Source organism: Leuciscus leuciscus, assembly GCF_965113295.1.
Source record: "Leuciscus leuciscus genome assembly, chromosome: 15".
Lineage (NCBI taxonomy): Eukaryota > Metazoa > Chordata > Actinopteri > Cypriniformes > Leuciscidae > Leuciscus > Leuciscus leuciscus.
In genome coordinates this window covers 14,791,409-14,810,824 of record NC_138739.1, presented here as the reverse complement: position 1 = coordinate 14,810,824, position 19,416 = coordinate 14,791,409, and the positions used below count along the sequence as shown (strand labels likewise).

At 40.9% G+C, this 19,416-nt stretch overlaps 1 protein-coding gene across 1 annotated transcript in view; it reads right to left on the bottom strand.

Annotated features, from left to right (window-relative positions):
• The window catches only part of LOC309476224 (SLAM family member 5-like), a 232,245-nt gene that overhangs the window by 94,723 nt on the left and 118,106 nt on the right, over positions 1-19,416 (bottom strand). Inside the window, exons 10-11 of the mRNA XM_082139493.1 lie at positions 18,851-19,190; positions 17,237-18,375 (exon numbers count right to left, since the gene is read on the bottom strand). The gene's annotated coding sequence lies outside the window, so the exon portion shown is untranslated. The remainder of the gene's footprint in view (positions 1-17,236; positions 18,376-18,850; positions 19,191-19,416) is intronic.

Genomic DNA, 19,416 nt, shown 5'->3' with positions numbered 1-19,416 from the left:
ACGAGACCATAGCGTGCATGGGCGGGGCGTATACAAGCGAGTGGAACATGCAGAAATTATTAGCGTGAGTGCCTCAGATCGCGTTTTGCCCTAAACTACTCCTAACAGTTCGTTTCTCACGAATGACTGAGATTAAGCTTTTTAAATTTCTATTATTGCATGTTTAAATAAATATTTACAAATATATTCTTGTGTTTTGATTATGTCTCCCAAAGTTGTCTGTAGGCTATTATTGAAATAGCTTTTATATTATATGATGATAGCTCAAGACAACATAGGCTACTTGGAGCTGCATGTTGTTGCATGCTTTGAATGTTGCTTTACACTGTCAAACTGTCAAAGGTTATCATAAATGTTAAGCTTCAGTTGCTTTAACAGTTGTTTTCTCTAGCAATGCTTTAGAACATTGGTCAAATTAAGTGATAATTATTTCAATTGTATTGATGTATACATAGCAAGGTCCAACTAAAGTAATGTTATAGCTACTCAGTTTGTGCAATTTGTAGTTTTGAATGTACCACTCCAAAGGTAAGTGCACTTAATTGTAATAAAACAGAGACAAAACTCTAGCAAATTGATTCATTTAATTTAGTTTTTTTATTTTGCAATGCCAAATTTCAAATTTTCTTTCATTGATATCATGCATGGGAGTACAAAATTAAGGGTGTTTGCATCTAGGGCAAATAAAAACCTCACTGTATATTATAGTATAAGACCTCATCTAAAAGTAGTATGTTTTGATCATGAAGAGACAGAGAAATCACTAAGTGTTAGGCTACTTAACTCACCTCTCATTGTGAAGTTCTGTGCCCTTTCTAAGAAGGACATATACAGTATATATACTGTATATATTTTTAGAAATATCATGAGGAACCTTTCCAGATTTTTTCAATTCATACAAGGTTTTAAACATTTCCTTATCTATATTGACAGTCAAAATGACAAATTCAACAAAATTGGGTGTTCTCTTACGAGAGGTCTCTCGTACTTGCGTAAGATATCTTACGCTAGGGGAAAACCTCTTTTCCTCGAGATATTGAAGCCAAAAATTATCCTTAATTTTGCAATAATGTAAAACGCATTGCAGCAGCATGCAGACATGGGCGAGACAGCTCGCGCGCCCATTGGCTGCTCTGCGGCAACTGCACCAGCCTATCGATAGAGGCTCCTCATGACGTCAGAACCAATGAGGGCGCTTCGCGCCCATTACGTCATGTCCCGCCGAAATCGGGTGGGGCCAGGGCTATAAATACGGCCCAGAGAGGCTGGTTTGGTCAGTTTTTCATCTCTTCAGCGGGCTCACGCATCGCTGGATCCTGAGAGGAAGCCGCGCCGTCTGATTGCAAGCACCCAGCGGGATTACTCTGCATCTGAAGCTGCCGGTCGACAACTCGCCACCTTCAGTCGCCGTTCCTGCTGACGCTTTCCGGCGTACATATCCTTTTCTCTGTTACTGTGTTTTGTGTATGTGTGTGTGTTCGCCGCCGCGACACACACTCTCATTGCACTAAAAGAGCCGGGCGTCTTTTTCAAGACGCCCCTTTCCCCCCCAACCCGCAAAGCTCGCCGGTGCGCCCGCTTGCCTTGCCTGCTTGGAGGATGATACCTGCTCTCCCTCTATTCGAGCCGCGCAAACCGCGCCGTTCACAGGGGATGTCAGGAGCGGACGGTCACGGGGCTAGCTTTCTCTCTCCCTCTGTTCGAGCCGCGCAAAATGCGCCGTTCACAGGGGAGGCTGGAAGCGGACGGTCGGGGTTAGTTTTTCTTTACGTACAAGAAAGCTACCCTGCCTCTGCGCCCCATTCACGCGTCAATCACCAGCGGGCAAGCAAACGCCGAAGAAAACATGTTGACGCTATTATATGCTCGTGCATCTGAAAGCCTTTGTGTTCCCCCCCTGTGGCTCAGTGGCGGAATCTTTGGTTTTTCACACGAGAGACCGGGGTTCGAATCTCGGTCTAACGGCAGATTAATTATGCCTCCAATGCTTCGCTCTGTTAGTTCCCTGAAAGGTGACTGCAGATGTGCATTTTGCAGCCAACGAGCGCGTTGTACAACCCGCTCGCCTGCACCCAAACACCGTTTCTATGGTTCCCGCGCGTCACTGGCGAAAGGAGAAAAGAGTGATAATGTCCCGCTGCGGCCGGGCCGAATTCTATTTCTAACACATTTCTCATTCCCCTCTGAAGTTCAGGCGACTGGAAATGTCATACTGCAGTGAGCGAGTCTGTTGTAATGCACGCACGCCTGCAAACAACGCCAGCATGTTGACGCTCTCTGTTTCTATGGCAACTTCTCGCTCGTTCAGTTCCAGTAAATGCGACTGTTCCAGTGTATTCTGCAGTAAACAAGTCGGCGACACAGCCCGCTTGCCTGCACACAAACGCCGCTTTACGGCTACCCAGATAAATCCCATAGAGTGTATTTTCTGGTGTTCCGGCCACGGCCGATGGTGTTATGAGTGTAAACAAAATGCCCGCTGCCCAGTGCTCATTCCTACACAGAAACACAGGTTTCTCTGATAATACTTGCGCTATATAAATGCCTTTGTGTCTTCCCCTGTGGCCCAGTGGCAGATTCTCAGGTTTTCACGCGATAGACCCGTGTTCGATCCCAGGTCTACTGGCAAAAAAGAAAAAAAAGAAATTTTTGCCGTCAATGCTCGCTCTGTCAGTTCCCTGAAAAGGCGACTGCAGATGTGTATTTTTGCAGCCAACGAGCGCGTTGTACAACCCGCTCGCCTGCACCCAAGCACCGTTTCTATGGTTTCCGTGCGTCACTACCTCCATTCTCACACATTTCTCTGGAAATGTCAATATTGCAGTGCACGAGCCTTTTGTAATACGCAGACCTGCAAACAAACGCCAGCATGTTGACGTTCTCTGTTTCTATGGCAACTTCTCGCTCGTTCAGTTCCAGTAAATGCGACTGTTCCAGTGTATTCTGCAGTAAACAAGTCGGCGACACAGCCCGCTTGCCTGCACACAAACGCCGCTTTACGGCTACCCAGATAAATCCCATAGAGTGTATTTTCTGGTGTTCCGGCCACGGCCGATGGTGTTATGAGTGTAGGCAAAATGCCCACTGCCCAGTGCTCATTCCTACACAGAGAAACAGCCCGTCACACAGGGCTCGCGCACATGATATCGACCCAGATCGATTGCGCATTAAATGTGGTAAATGTGCCCACTGCCCAGTGTCCACAAACACTACGTTCTGCACGTCTCAAGGTTTCTGTAAAACGAAACCAACATGCATCCGCTCTGCTCAGGCAGACAATGCTCTCAGTGTTGTAAATGTGCCCGCTATCCCACGCCCACATTCACACATAGACATGACAGGTCTTACGGGACTCGCCCAGCCCTCCCCCTCTCGGTTGACCACCGCAGAGGAGTCGAGCGCGGGCAATCTGCCCGCTGTTATCAGCGCGCCCCCTGCCTCAAATGTCATAAGCGCGACGCTTATGTTGCAGCACACTGAAGCCCCTCTGTCGCTGAGCGACCAGAGCGCGCTTCGCACTCAACCCCTAGCCATTCGTGCAAACGCATGGGCAAGGCTACCCGGGGTTTCGAAGTGGGTGCTATACATTATAGAAAGAGGCTGTTCGCTACAGTTCGGTCGACGCCCGCAACGCAAGCGGCGCGAATCGATACTACGGTGAAAAAGGAAGTAGCACACCTACTTCGGGCCGAAATAGCGAAGTTACTGAGCAAAGGGGCTTTAGAACCCCTATCACAAGCTCAGAGCGAAGGGGGCATGTACAGCAGATATTTTCTGGTACCCAAAAAGACGGAGGTCTCAGACCCATTTTTGATCTAAGACGACTAAACAAAGCACTTCTGAAACGACGGTTCAGAATGCTCACGACCAAGAAAATCCTCTCGCAAATTTGCCAAGGGGACTGCTTCATGTCGATAGATCCGAAAGACGCTTATTTTCAAATACAAATAGCGTCACGTCACAGGCGAATTTTGAGATTCGCCTTCGAGGGCCAGGCATATCAGTACACAGTCCTGCCATTTGGCCTATCCCTGGCACCTCGCGTATTCACGATGTGCATGGATGCAGCGCTCGCACCCCTCAGGCTCCGAGGCATACGAGTGCTGAATTATTTGGACGATTGGCTGGTTCTAGCTCGATCACAGTCGGAGCTCATAGAACACAGGACCATATTACTCGATCACCTCGAGAATTTTTGGTCTCACAGTCAATTGGGCAAAGAGTTCACTGTCTCCCAGTCAGAAAATATCTTTTCTGGGCACAGATCTGGACTCGCTGTCTATGACAGCACAGCTGTCGCCGCAGCACAGACTAAGTATTCAGCGCATGACAGAGATTTTTCGCCACGGCGCTTTAGTCCCGCTCAAAAAGTTCAAAGGATGCTGGGTCTCATGGCTTCAGCATCCTCAGTGCTTCAGCTGGGTCTGCTTCGCATGCGCCCGCTGCAGTATTGGTTGAAAGCACGCGCCGCGCAGAGCTTGGACCTCCGGTCTCGCGCGCCTCAAGGTCGATCAGAAATGCGTCGCAGCTCTGAAACCTTGGACAGTGACCGACTGGTACCGGTCAGGTGTAAGCCTGGGGACTTCCTCGAGTGTGAAGGTGGTGTCTACGGACGCCTCAACCTCGGGATGGGGAGCGCTGCTCGAGGGCAGACCGTTATTCGACCAGTGGTCGGAACGGGAAAAGCTTCTGCATATAAACTGCCTGGAAATGATGGCAGTCGACAACGCGCTGAGGCGCTTTTGTCCCCAGATAAAAAGACACCACGTCTTGGTCCGTTCGGACAACATGTCAGTGGTGGCTTAAATAAATCACCAAGGCGGTATCAGATCCAGAATCCTTCACAGGCTGACGGAACGCCTCCTGGTCTGGGCTCAGCACAATCTGCGCTCGCTCAGGGCAGCGCATGTGCCCGGCCATCTGAATGTGGGACCAGACAGACTGTCCAGAAACAATCTGCCGACAGGAGAATGGTCTTTACATCCACAGACAGTCAAAATGCTATGGAGGACATTTGGCAGAGCGGAAATAGACCTATTTGCGTCTCAAGAGAACGCTCATTGTCAGGAATTCTTCTCCAAGAGCAGGGATGCGCTGGCTCACGTCTGGCCCCGCTGCCCGCTCTATGCGTTTCCCCCTGTCACGCTCCTACCCCAGGTGTTAGAGCGAATCAGGGAGAGCGGATGCCCAGTGCTACTCGTCGCCCCATTTTGGACAAACCAAGTCTGGTTTCCAGTCCTGATGCAGCTGACGAGTACCGCCCCGTGGCCGATACCGGTGAGGAGGGATCTCCTCTCGCAGGCGAACGGCTCGATCTGGCATCCTCGCCCGGAGCTTTGGTCCCTACATGTGTGGGCCATCAACGGGTACCCGTTAACCTCCCAGCGGGAGTGTTAAACACGATCACGCAGGCTAGAGCTCCATCTACGAGGCGGCTCTATTCCTCAAAATGGTCTGTGTTCACTAGCTGGTGTTCAGCGAGTGGCACTTCACCCTCACGCTGTGGGGTGCCGGAGGTTCTCTCCTTTTTACAAGAGCTTCTGGATAAGGGCAGAACCCCATCCACGCTCAAAGTTTATGTGGCGGCCATAGCAGCGTTCGCTGAACCACCGCTTGGCCAGTCATTAGGAAGGAACGATCTGGTCATTCGCTTCCTTAGAGGAGCTAAGAGGCTGAACCCTCCCAGACCACCCTCAGTTCCCGTTTGGGACCTTTCCACGGTTCTGGAAGCCATGAAAGGTGCCCCATTCGAGCCAATACAGTCAATAGACCTGAAACCCTTGTCTTTCAAAACAGTGTTTCTTCTGGCTCTCGCTTCAGTGAAGCGCATAGGGGATTTGCAAGCGCTCTCAGTGAGCACGACGTGTATGGAGTTTGGGCCGAATGACTCGAGAGTCATACTCAAACCAAAGCACGGATATGTTCCTAAATCCCTCAACACACCGTTTAGGGCACAGGTTATCTCCCTGTCGGCCCTGCCGGTATCTGAGGAGGAAGGGGACGCAGGCTTCCTTTGCCCGGTCAGGGCGTTAAGAGCCTATGTGTCTCGCTCATCTGTTTTCAGACAGACGGAGCAGCTCTTTGTTTTGTTCAGCGGACGTTCTAAGGGACTAGCTGCGTCAAAACAGAGTCTATCCAGATGGATAGTTGATGCTATAGCGCTAGCTTACACATGCAAGGGCCTGCAATGCCCGATAGGTGTCAAAGCGCACTCCACAAGAGGCATGGCCTCGTCGTGGGCTTGGTCCAGTGGGATTGCCTTGCAAGATATCTGTATGGCGGCAGGCTGGGCCTCCCCGTCTACATTTATAAGGTTTTTATAACCTCGAGGTTCCCGCTTTGCAAGCTAGGTTGCTCTCGGTTTAATTTTTCAGTATTGCCCGCCCGATGCTATCGGCTCGGGATGCTGAAACTGCTAGAGCGTCGATCACTGATCGCCTATATACTTCTGTGGGCAGTACGTAAGTCCCCCATATTTACCAGTCCAGGCTGAGTTCGCCCTGGCTGTGTGGAACACTTGATATAACATGCTCTTATCAGAGCTCAATATTACAGGAATGATGCTATTCTAGCCCCTCTTCCTGGATTCTCTGTGAGTCCCTTGTGACTAGGCACTGTATGAGCCCCGGGCACCTGCCCTTGGGACTTTAGTGTTATGTCTCAAGCACGCACGGCGTTTTACATTGTGTTCCCCTAGCGTAAGATATCTTACGCAAGTACGAGAGACCTCTCGTAAGAGAACGTACTCGGTTACTAACGTAACCTCGGTTCTCTCTAGAAGAGGGAACGAGTACTTGCGTATCTTGCCGTGCATGCGTCATGTTCTGATTCGCTTCAGCGATGAAAAACTGACCAAACCAGCCTCTCTGGGCCGTATTTATAGCCCTGGCCCCACCCGATTTCGGCGGGACATGACGTAATGGGCGCGAAGCGCCCTCATTGGTTCTGACGTCATGAGGAGCCTCTATCGATAGGCTGGTGCAGTTGCCGCAGAGCAGCCAATGGGCGCGCGAGCTGTCTCGCCCATGTCTGCATGCTGCTGCAATGCGTTTTACATTATTGCAAAATTAAGGATAATTTTTGGCTTCAATATCTCGAGGAAAAGAGGTTTTCCCCTAGCGTAAGATATCTTACGCAAGTACTCGTTCCCTCTTCTAGAGAGAACCGAGGTTACGTTAGTAACCGAGTACGTTTATTTATATGAATTGTGGTTGAGACTCGTTATTATTTTAAAGGTGAACTAAGTAACTTTTTTTACCTTAACTGAACAGCTTCGGAGTCATTGGAATGGTTATATTACTTATTTCGGGTTGAATGGTGGTCGTTTCGCACCCCCCTGGTGCCCGTGAGCGGAAAATACGCACTTGCAACTTTGAGCCGGCGGGCCGCCGGCCGCTGCGTCAGGAAGTCTCACGTGATATCAGGTCTCGCGATGTAAACAACTGCTTTACGGCCAAAAGAAATCTGCTAAAATGCTGTCATTATTGCACTCCCTCACGCTGTCCGAACCCGAATGAAGAAGACGTTTTAAAGAACGTCCCATCTGCTTTGATGTCGTTGATCTACTAGCCTCTGGTGTCTGAGAATCACCAACGAGTTTTTACAACAGTGTTGTCAAATATCTATTCCGAAGCTGTGGGGGGAGCTCTAGAGAGAAACCTGCGAGCAAAAAGCGAGAATACAGCGAAGAAGTCCCAAAGCTACTGAGTGCTGCTTTAAAACATAACCATAGCCAATTGGATGTTGAATGCTTCACAAACTATATGTACTGAACCAATTATTTATTGGCCAAAGCTGTGTACAGTAGTAAATTGCACAGAAATAGAGGTCAGAAAAGAAGTTTCTCGGGTGTGGTGGGATATGGACATATAATTTTTATAATATAAAACTACACTTTTAGCAATTGATGTAATTTTTACAATAAATTTTACAATAACATATTGTATTCATGTTTTTATTGTAAATGCAAATGCATGATGGGAAATTTATGGACAGTCCTGTAATTTTATTGTAACTACACTGTAGAAGCATTATTTTACAGCCACCGCATAGCATTGTGGGATCGCTGCTGTTTGAATTTTGAAATTGCGCGGCCAACGGTACCAAAGAATCAAACATTTTTGGAAGAAGAACACATCTCAGGTATGAAACGTTAACATGAAATCTATTTTATAAGTATATGGATATATTAATACCGTTGATATGAGTGAGTGCTGCTGATTGTTTCGTTTGGTATATTTCAGTGACATATAAGACTAGATATTCACAATGGAAAAACAAACATGGTGAGTAGAATCGAGTCGAGCTGAGCTTGTAACGTAACATTAATGGAAAACTACCACAATGACGATAGCTCAAATAACGTTATCCCAGACTGTAAAAATAAGCATTAACGTTAGCCCGGTAAGCTTCCTTAGCTCAGGTCATTATTGCATTGATTGCACTTGCTACCGGACAGGCTGTTGTAACGTTATTAGGACTTCTGTTTTGCTGTCTTGTAATCGGGGGTCTTGAAGTCGTGGTTTGCACACTAGCATAAACGTAGCTTGTAGATTTTACGGTCACTGAATAACATTACTTAACTTACATAATTAAACGAAGATACCAGGATTGTAATTTAATTAATATTTCAAATAACGAGATTGAAATATGGGCTTTAATTAAATGACAATGTTGGTATCTTCATTTAATTCTGTAAGTTAGCTATAACGTTAACTGTGATAAAAGCTGAATATAGCATCTGGTATGTTCAGATGTTCTAACTTTACTTTGTGCTTGGCCAACCAGGGTGAATGAGCAGGCATGTAAGCTGTCTTTATCTAAAATAAACTGCGCGTGCGCAACTTAAACCAACCAGCATCGTCATTAAATATTTTTAAGCCTGGGTTCTGTTGAAAGGCTTTCACTGCTCTCTTTGTGTTCAGAGAAGGCAGCAAATTATCAGTAGTATTAAAATCAAGTTAACCATTTTGTTTGTCTCAAATTATATGTGGCTGCCTGGCAGACTGTATGGAATATTAAAATAATAATAGATTTGTAATTGGTATTTGTTGTGTAATTGGTAATACATTTGGTAATGTTTACATTTTGTATTCCCTAGCCCTCTGCCACAGCTGCTGATATCCAGAGAGAGACCCTACCAAGCACACCTTGCTTAACTGTACAGGTAAGGTATATTCCCTTATTTTGTTAAAAGGGTAGTTCACTTTTAAATGAAAATTACCCCATGATTTACTTACCTTCGAGACATTCTTTCAGACAAATACAATCTGAGTTATACAAAAAACAAAACAAAAAAAAAACAGACACATCCAAGCTTTATAATGTTAGTGGATCAGTTTGAAGCTCAAAAAAGTGCATCTATCCATCATAAAAGAGCTCCACGCGGCTCTGAGGGGTTAATAAAGGCCTCCTGAAGCGAAGAGTTTGTGTAAGAAAAATATCCATATTTAACACGGCACAAAGTAAAATTCTAGCTTACGGCCAAACAGCCATACACAGTCTACTTGCATTCAAAGTGCAACCTACGCAACTTATGTCGTCAGAAGTAGCGTGGTGCGTCATGGCGTAGTGTAAATATCAGCAGTACGTTGCATAAGTTGCGCTTTAGAGTAAAATCTGTATGTTATTGTTCTTTTGGCTGGAAGCTAGTAATTTTACTTCATGTAAGAAAAATATTAATATTTAAAACTTTACAAACTCATTGCTTTGCTTCTGAAGGCCTTTATTAACCCCTCAGAACTGTGTGAAGCACTTTTATGATGGATAGATGCACTTTTTTGAGCTTCAAACTGATGTTGCAATCCACTGCCATTATAAAGCTCGGAAGCATCAGGGTGTTTATTAATATAACTCCGATTGTAAATATATTGTGAATTTTATCCGTTTCAGGTCAGGATTTCTTTTTCAAATGGTTAAAATGTGCATTAAAAAGTTGGATGGAGACCCAGCTATTACTGTTAAGTGTCTGTTCTATGTTCTAAGTTGGTATTCCCATGCAGGACATTTATGTGTAAACAGAAGAGTCTGACGGACATCAGTTTAACATTACGACTTTCATTAAAGGTAGGGTAGGTAATCATTTTTCTAAAAAAAAAACATTCCAAATTTGTTTAAACTGTCTTTATATACCAATACATAATTAAAATGTAAGTACTCTGAAAAAGAAAATATAAAAATCGAGTGACTGTAGACCTTTTAATCTGCAATAAACACAGCTCATTATTTCCATTCACTCCACCCCCTCCCTTCTGAGCTCCTTCCAAAGCCACGCCCCCAAAACACATGAACGCGCGACGCCAAACGCTCAGGCTCAGCTGGAACAAGACGCATTTATTACCAGAGACGAGTGGAGAGGAAGGAGCGCAGTACATACAGTGACATCATATCAGAATCACATGTAATAAAATACCTAACTTTATCACTATGAATATAAACAAATGAGATTTATTTTAGTACTCACTATCAAGCTAGCATATCGATAATGGTAAAGTTTCATTCGGTAACGAGCTATATTTATAAGGCAAAACTAAAAACAGGTTGCATTGATACACGTTTTTCCATTACCATCAGTTACACTGTGATGAAGGTGAATTTCGTTTAAGATTCATAACATATACGGTGTTTTGCATGTAAGAGTTTCCATGATGAAAACATTGTTGACTCTAATGAAGACTAACGTACACTCCGAGTCCGGAGACAAGTACCGCATCGTCGGTTCGAGGACAGGTCCGGGGTTGAGAGCGAAGCAGAGGAGGTCGTTCAAGAGTGCGGGCAGGGTCCGAGGAAGTAGTTTTTGCCTTGTTTGCCTTCGCTGACTGCATGCAGGTGCTTTGAGCTGAATATTTCCGGGAACGGTGACATGTGATGAGTGCACGCAGGGCAGCGCACGCAGTGGGGCTAGGGCACGAGACATGAAGGCATCTGATTGGTTCTTTACATTCGCACCGAATGGCAGTGATTGGTCAGAGTTTTTACTGTCCTGCAGCTGCTACAGAGGTCTGATTTTTTTCATTCCTTTTTCTAAACACATAATGTATTGACTACTATCAGGATGGAAGGACCATTTCACCCAGTATAAAAAAAAGTGTTTCTGAACAGGATTACCTACCCTACCTTTAATTAATTAAATAAAACATTTTGAAGTGTGGTTAAGGTATTTAGCAGATGTTTTTGTCCAAAGCATCATTCGATATACAGTGCATGCATACAATGACATTATATATTTACAAAAAACAATGTAAAAGCCAATGTAATTCTAAATGTTAAGTTAAGTTGTTAATATTAAATAAATACATCAAAATCATTTTCGTTTATGAGAAAGTAGGAATAGGTTACTTTTGTTTTTTACACAGTATTTGTAATTATTTAACAGATATGAAAACTTAAAACTTTTTTTCCTCTCTCTCGGTTTTCAGATCTTTTTGTGGAATCAACTCCCAGACGGGCTGCAAAGCAGAGAAGAGATACGGGCTCAACGCACCTGTTTACACCCTCCTAAGAAAACAGTTTTTAATAAAAGATTAAAAAGATATCATTGTTGTGTTTTTAATTGCCTAATACGGATAATTACAGCATTGTATTGTAATATTTACAAATAACAGGATATACAGTACATTCAATTACAATATAAAATTTTAATTCTGTCCTGTAAAAATACAGGAAATTCCTGGCAACTGAGTTGCAGTAAATATACAGTAAATTGAAATAAATTACAGCATTTTACTGTAATTATGCTACTATAATCACAGTAGCACTGCTGTATAAATACATTACTTTATTGTAATTGTAAACAGTAATAATCCTGTATATTACTTGCTGTAAATTTACTGCAATTAGTTGCCAGGAATTTCCTGTAAAATTACAATAAATATGCATAAAGTTATCTACCTATCCTAAATACAATCTAGACTGTTTAAAATTGATAAACAAAAACATCTGCCTCAACAAATTTCTGTGTAAAAGAGTTTTTTTAAAGCATTCATTCATTAACTCGCAATTATTTTTTATAGTAAGAAGATACAGTGTCTTAAAATTACATATTTTATTCATATTCAGCTGTAAAAACAAGAATGTTAGACAAGAGAAAAAAATGGGATCAAGGACAAAATTAATACAGCAGAAATAATAAAATATTTACTATATTATTCAAATATGTATTTATAAATATACCTTTCCTTAATTGTTTGGTATACCCATGCCTTCTACACCAGTGTGTTTTTGTGTTCACTTGTTTACAAAAAGATTACATAAGAATGATAACATTACTAAACTGATAAGATGCAGGCCTAATTTTTATGATTAATGGTTAGTCATTATTATCAATTAATTTGACCAACTTTCTAATAAAGCATTGCTAGAGAAAACAACTGCATCTGAAGCTTAACATTTATGATAACCTTTGATAAAGTAAAGGTTGTGTATCAAAAAGATTTTCAGTTGAGTCAGTATAAAGCAACATCCAAAGCATGCAACATGCAACTCCAAGTTCTTATGTCGTCTTGAGCTATCAGCCTATAATTTAAAGGCTATTTTAATAATATGCAGACAACTTTGGGAGACAGAATAAAGACAAGAATATATTTATAAATATTTATTTAAACAGCAATCACACCCCTTTAAAAATCCTAATCTCAGTCACTCATGAGAAACGAACAGGTCTATACCATAGAATGTCAGCAACAACTAATCTGGGAAAATTTGGAGAAATATGCCTTTATTGTAGGTCTTGCAACGCTTCCTACAGGATTAGTTCAGTTCAGGTAAACTCAGAGTACTGAAACACATGCTACAAAACGATGAATTATGGATAAAATATATACGAGTAGTTTAAGATTAACTTCGTTCAACTTTATTACCTGTTTGAAATAAATAATCCATAAAACAGAACGAGGCGCTCACGTTAATCATTTTTGTTCCACTCGCTTGTATTTGTCGCCCCACCCACGCTATGGTATCGTGAATATTCATGATAGCTCCACCCATTGGAACAAAATATTTCAGGAACCGTATATATTGTAACACCGGCATCACCGGCAGCCATCTTACCACAGGGAAGCTGTGAATTAAGGTGAGTGATCAGCACGCACACAAATCCTCTTATCTCGCTGAAATCTTGACGGATTTACAAACGGTTTGGTTTCTTACAAACGTTATTAACGTGGCTATAATTCTTTCATATGGAAGTCCATTGTTATAATTATTCATATGTATGCAGTGTCATAACTACATCTCTGACGTTTATAACAAACCAAACCGTTTGAAAATCGGTTGAAAATTGAGCAAGTTATGGTTATTTAAAAGTACATGCACCATGTTACGAGTGAGCGAGCACACTGTGGTAAGATGGCCACCGTGTGCGGACGCCGACCTCCATTGGCCAGCAGCGCGCACGACACATCTAGCCTTTATTATATGATATCTATGGGGGTGATGTAAACATGGCAGCCGGATGCAGCAGCGGAGATGCGCCCTCAGTTTTTAAGTGTAAGAATTCAAATGTTTAACCCTAATTAAAGTTATATTTTATTGTCTCGTAATGTTTATGTTGTGCCAAAAAAGTACCGTGTTTATCTTGTAGGGTCCGATGAAGATACTGAGCGCCTCATTGGGGTTATCAGGCTACAAAACAATAAAAAGGCTCTAGTACAGTGTCATGCAAGTGTCTTTTTTTATGTATTTCTTTTGATATTTCTGTCTTAGATTTATACCTTACTATAAACCCTTATGAAAATAAACACCTTTTACTACACTAAACATAGTTTAACCACACTGACTTATTTGTAGTAATACTGTGGCTGCACAAATGTTAACTTTATCAGTCCAACCAAAGAAACATTACTACACTTTTACTATAGTAAAAGCATGGTTCATTTTCATCGGGGTATTTTTGAGTATTATACATAAGTATAAAATTAAGTATAAAATACGTTAAACAATAGTTATACTATAAACTTTAAATATTTTAACTAAAATAAGTAGCTTTCGTTACACACATTGCACATGAACGTCAGAACCAGCCGCCTCACAAATGACCTGCGTTTGGTTCTACGACGACGCCCTGCTTCACTCCTCAATTTGGTAAAACACATTGTAAATGTATTGTGGAAAAAAAGATGGGAATAGTAAATAAAATTATATTGGACATATAAGAATGAATGAAATGTCAAATGTTTTGTTAACAGTCGCGGTGTGCGTAACTAGGCAACCACATTCTCGTTAACGTTGCATGACGTCATCGAAGTATGTCCCAGAACGTGCATACTCTTTTGCTACACACTCTAAAGTATGTACTTTTTCCTCACAAACTACGACTTAGGTCGCAGTATAAGTAGGCGAATTGGGACTCAGCCTACGTATCAGCGTGATAATGGCCTATTCTAACCGGGAATAGTAGACCATCCGGGTATCTTTGGAATATCATTTCAACATACTACGATTTGGGACGTACTAATTCTAGTTTCGCATACTATTTAGCACAGATAGTATGCGAATTGGGACTCAGCATTGGACATTGACAAAAGACTCTTACCTTTTTACAAGGACAATCTGAGCAGAGACTCTTATTTTGATATGGGAAGATACCGCATACATATCTGCATTGCAGGCGCTTCTCATACAGAGGATCTGACAGAGAACAGACGCGATTCACGATTTTTGATTTTCCTCTTTGTAATCTGTCTGCCGAGTCTCCGGAGGCCTGCTGCAACACCAGGGCTGTCAGCAGAGGCGCCACCGGGAATTTTGGGCCCCATGACAAAAAAAATCTAATTGGGCCCCCTCTGCGCAGCTGTTGTCACCACATCTCTAGGACCTAACTGTCCCATCAAAAGCTTTACATAACTCTAATCAAAGGCTTGCAACTGGCTTGCTTCTTGTAGTTCAATACTAGTACTAGCACAATATTTAATGCTGTGATTTGTAAATGCAAGTCTGCAGTTCACCATTTGATGCAAGATTAAAAGCCACCATAAAAATGTCCTTAAGGCAATCCTTTACACATTCTCAATGTATTTTTATTGTAAAATTAATGAAAGATTTAAAAAAAGAAAGAAAAAAAAACTATATATATATTAACTTTATAATTAAAATAAATTAACATCATCATCTCAAAACAATGAAAACAGCAGATTTTTTAACATAACTGCACATATATGCCAACAACAAAATAAAGTTTAAGTGTAAAACGTAATTTCCACAGCGTCGTCGGGAAAACTCAATTTGCGTATCTACCCCGAATTGATAAAATAAAATAAAATAAAATTCTGAATCAAAACTATAAGGAAACACCAGTAATTTGTTTAGGCTTGGTTTGTAGGGAATTCCAAACCTGTGCACATATATTCAAACGCACATAATTATAGAATCAATTCTTAATACGCATGTGAACACCATCAGCGTTTCTCACAGGTTCGCGTTTAAAGTCTGTGTAGAGAGAATGGTGTCGTCTTAGCGGCCCCAAATTTAATAACAAATGATCGTTGCGACGGAAGCGAATCAATCAAAACTAACTTTAGCTGGAAAATAACTTTATTAAAGAACCGCTATAAAGCCAAAACAATCTCTGTTACCTTAAATTATACGTTTGTCTCTGTAAAGCTCCTTTGAAACAATCTACATTGTTAAAAGTGCTATATAGCCTAAATGAAGATGACTTGACACCATTTTTTTCTGTTTTCTTAAATTACATGGAAATGTAGGCCTATGTAAAATTACTAAAATAATGGCGATAATAGTTTCCATTTCACCACCAGTTGGCGCAAAGGGACAGTTGGCACCATTGTTCACACTGCAAAAAAAAAAAAAAAAAAACTTTTTTAAAAAAGTTTTCATTAAACGTTTCACAGAAAACCTGTTATTTTACAGGTATTTCCTTAATTATAATGATCCTCACAGTAAAAAAAAAAAAAAAAAAGATTTCTGTGGCAGCAACAGAATATTAAACACTAACAGATCTCTCAAGATCTCAGCATCTTAACTTATTACAATCCAGTTTGTGGATTTATTCATTTTTTATAAAGTTATTTTAGGGAATTAAAAGAGGTTTAGATGTTGATAAAATAATAAAAGTTTTAAGTTCGTGTTTGCATTAGTTGGGCTCTTGATTGTTGACTTTTTAAACTGACTTTTTCTCTGACTGCTTTAACTGTGTTTATTAAGCACATTTGTTATGGCAAAAAAGGCAAATCTGATCAGATGAATAATAATAATAATTCATTACATTTATATAGCATTTTTCTCTGCACTCAAAGTGTTAAGGGGAAATCTCCTCGAGAAGGTTTTCACTCCTCAATCTCAAGTCTAAATATTTTATGCATTATGACTTTATAAAATCTTTCAAAATATCAAAGCACTGCAGGATTTATTGTAGGGCAATAATGTGAAATTAATAACTCATATTATTAAATCATTTAATTAATGATTTGATTCTGGTTAATATCAGTGCATGATGATTATATCATCACCAACATCACCTGATCAGATTTTCTCGTGCATTTTTATTTTTTATTTTTTTTGTGGCCATAAAAAATGTGCTTTAGAGACAAACAGTTACAGCAGCCAGAAAAAGAAGAAAAAAACTTCAGATAAAAAGTCAAGGGTCAAGAGCCCAACACTGATCACCATAATGAACTTTTATTATTTTTAATAAAAGATCAACATCTAAACCTCTGTTGTCAACAAGAACTTTTGTATGAAATAGTCAAACTTGGTTTGTAATAAGTGAAGACGCTGAGATCTTGAGAGATCTGTTAGTGTTTAATGTTCTTTAGGGATTTAAAGTGTTTCTGTTGTCTGAGTTTTGAGAGGTTGCCATTGTGCTGAAGAGTAAAGCCTGTGTTTCAGTCCAGAAGACCAAGAAACATTGATGTTATGATGCATGTTGCTTTATTTAAAGGCAATAATGGTGTAATCACTAACACAATGATGTCTAGATTAACATTAGCTCATGCATGTGTGCTATTGCTAGCTAATTCACACGTCTGTTCACTGACCATCTGATGCTGCAAGCTTCAGTCACACTAACTCACTGCAACACATTTTTGCAACACAGTCATAAATGATCTTACCTTCGTTGTTGGTTTACAAAATGCTGAATCTGCTCTGTCTTCCTCCTGGATCGGAACTGCTTTAACAATAATCAGATATGTTAAAAACAACAAAGCATGCATTCTTATACAGAATTTTGCATATCTGATTCAAATGCATTAATAGTTGTAGTAATAATAGAATTCATGACCTATTTTTCTACATTTCCTGCAGATGCAGAAGATCCCAACAACTACAGCAACAATCATCAGAGATCCAGCAGAGATCAACACTATCAGAGACACTGAGACTGGAGGAACTGAAGGAGACTGTGACAGAGTCGGCTAAAAGAGACAGTCATTAAAGAATGTGTCAGTCTGCAACAAAAGAGACCAGGGCTGTGTTTCCAAACGCATTGTGAAAGTTGATCACAGAGGACACTGGTGGCAATGGTCTCCACAATCAACTTGGGCTTACAAAGCTTTTGGGAAACAGATCAGGTCAGTAAATACACACATCTATCATCAGTGCTGTGGTACCTGCACATGTGTGACAGAGTGTGTTGATGTCCAGAAGTGTGGTCTGGTTGCTGATGGGATTGTTCAGCACACAGCTGTAGGTGTTTTTATCCTGATATTCCACCTCCAGAGGTAGAGAGAGACTGATGCTGAGATCACACACACTGATGCTGGACAATACACTGATTCCTTTGTACCAGGAGAGAGTCGCATCACACACATTCAACACTGATGAACACACCAATGAACATGATGATGATGATGATGATGATGATGAAGAAGAACATTGTAAAGAGTCACTGATGACAGGAACAGGCAGACGAGCTGAGAAAGATGAGATCAATGAGCAGAAATATGGATAAATCTACAGTGTTATATTTAGTTCATTGTGTTGATGAGCAGTGATTGTGTCTGTCATCTCAAACTATAACATAATTAAATATTTAAATAGCTAATGAAACAGAAACACAGGAGGAATTACATCTCGACTCACCATAGACAGAAACACTGAATGTTTTTGATGTCAGTTTCAGTCCAATTATCTCTAGTTGATAAACTCCAGTATGTTCAGTTCTGGTGTTTGTGATGGTCAGAGATCCAGTTTGATCGTCCAGCTTCAGTCTGTCTCTGAATCTCCCATCAGGAACATCATCAAATGTGGAGAAGATCCCATATTTTCTACTGCTTTCAGCTATAATATACTTTTCAGCTCCATATTTCCATAGCATGTCTTCGTCTTCATGTATTTTATCAACAGAAGTGTGTAAAGTGACAGAATCTCCCTCCATCACTGACACTGACTGTATTTCATTTGTTTCGGCAGCAAACACTCCTGATGAACATGAACAGGTTTTCAGATTAATGCTCATGTTGGTTTAGAAAGTCTGAGATCAGTTTGTAACCTTTAACAGCAGCAGAGACTACAAACTATAACTATATACATATATATATATATATATATATATATATATATATATATATATATATATATATAGCCTAATTGAAATATATATGATAAATTAATTACAGTTTGAAACTACATGTTTAAATATGCTAGATATATTCAACACATTTTTTTATTGTTTGACTTTTGTAGTTGTTTATGATTAGAAATAAAATGTTATAAAATGTTTTAAATTATAATTTTTTTTAATTTCTGGGGATGATTTGCATTTGTAATCATTGAAACTAACATACCTTAAACAACAAGAGAGATTTGATCACAGAAGATGAAAATAATCTAATTTGAACCGCCACAGGAATTTATTACTCTGAGATGTGACTAAATTACAGTAATTGTAATTTACCGATCAGACGGCAGAAACACAAACAGAACAAAACAAACATGTGAAACATTTTCTGATGTAATAACACTAGCACAACTGATCTGAACAAACACAACAGAAGTAATGTGAGCAAGACCTCCCTCGACAGAGTCTGACCCTCCTAATGCACACACACACACACACACACACACACACACACACACACACACACACACACATGCACGCACACACACAAAAGCTCACACAAACACACACTCACACATACACAGTAAAGCTGCTTTGAAACAATATTATTAAAATCACTATATATATGAAGGTGACTTCACTTGACACAGACACAAACAAACAAACACATGCACATCTCACGCACAAACGATGAACATTATTTAAAAAAATCCTTGCTGCTAGTCGAGTTCCCAGCATGCACTGCGGCAGGAATGAATGATGTAGTTACTGTGAGTGAATCTCATTGTTGTTATTTACTCATTATGAGCCGCTCCTCATCTTTCCAAAGCCTATTGAAATTCCAACTTTAGTTTAATAATTGGTTTAATAGATTTAAAATGATGCATTCAAATTGCACAGTT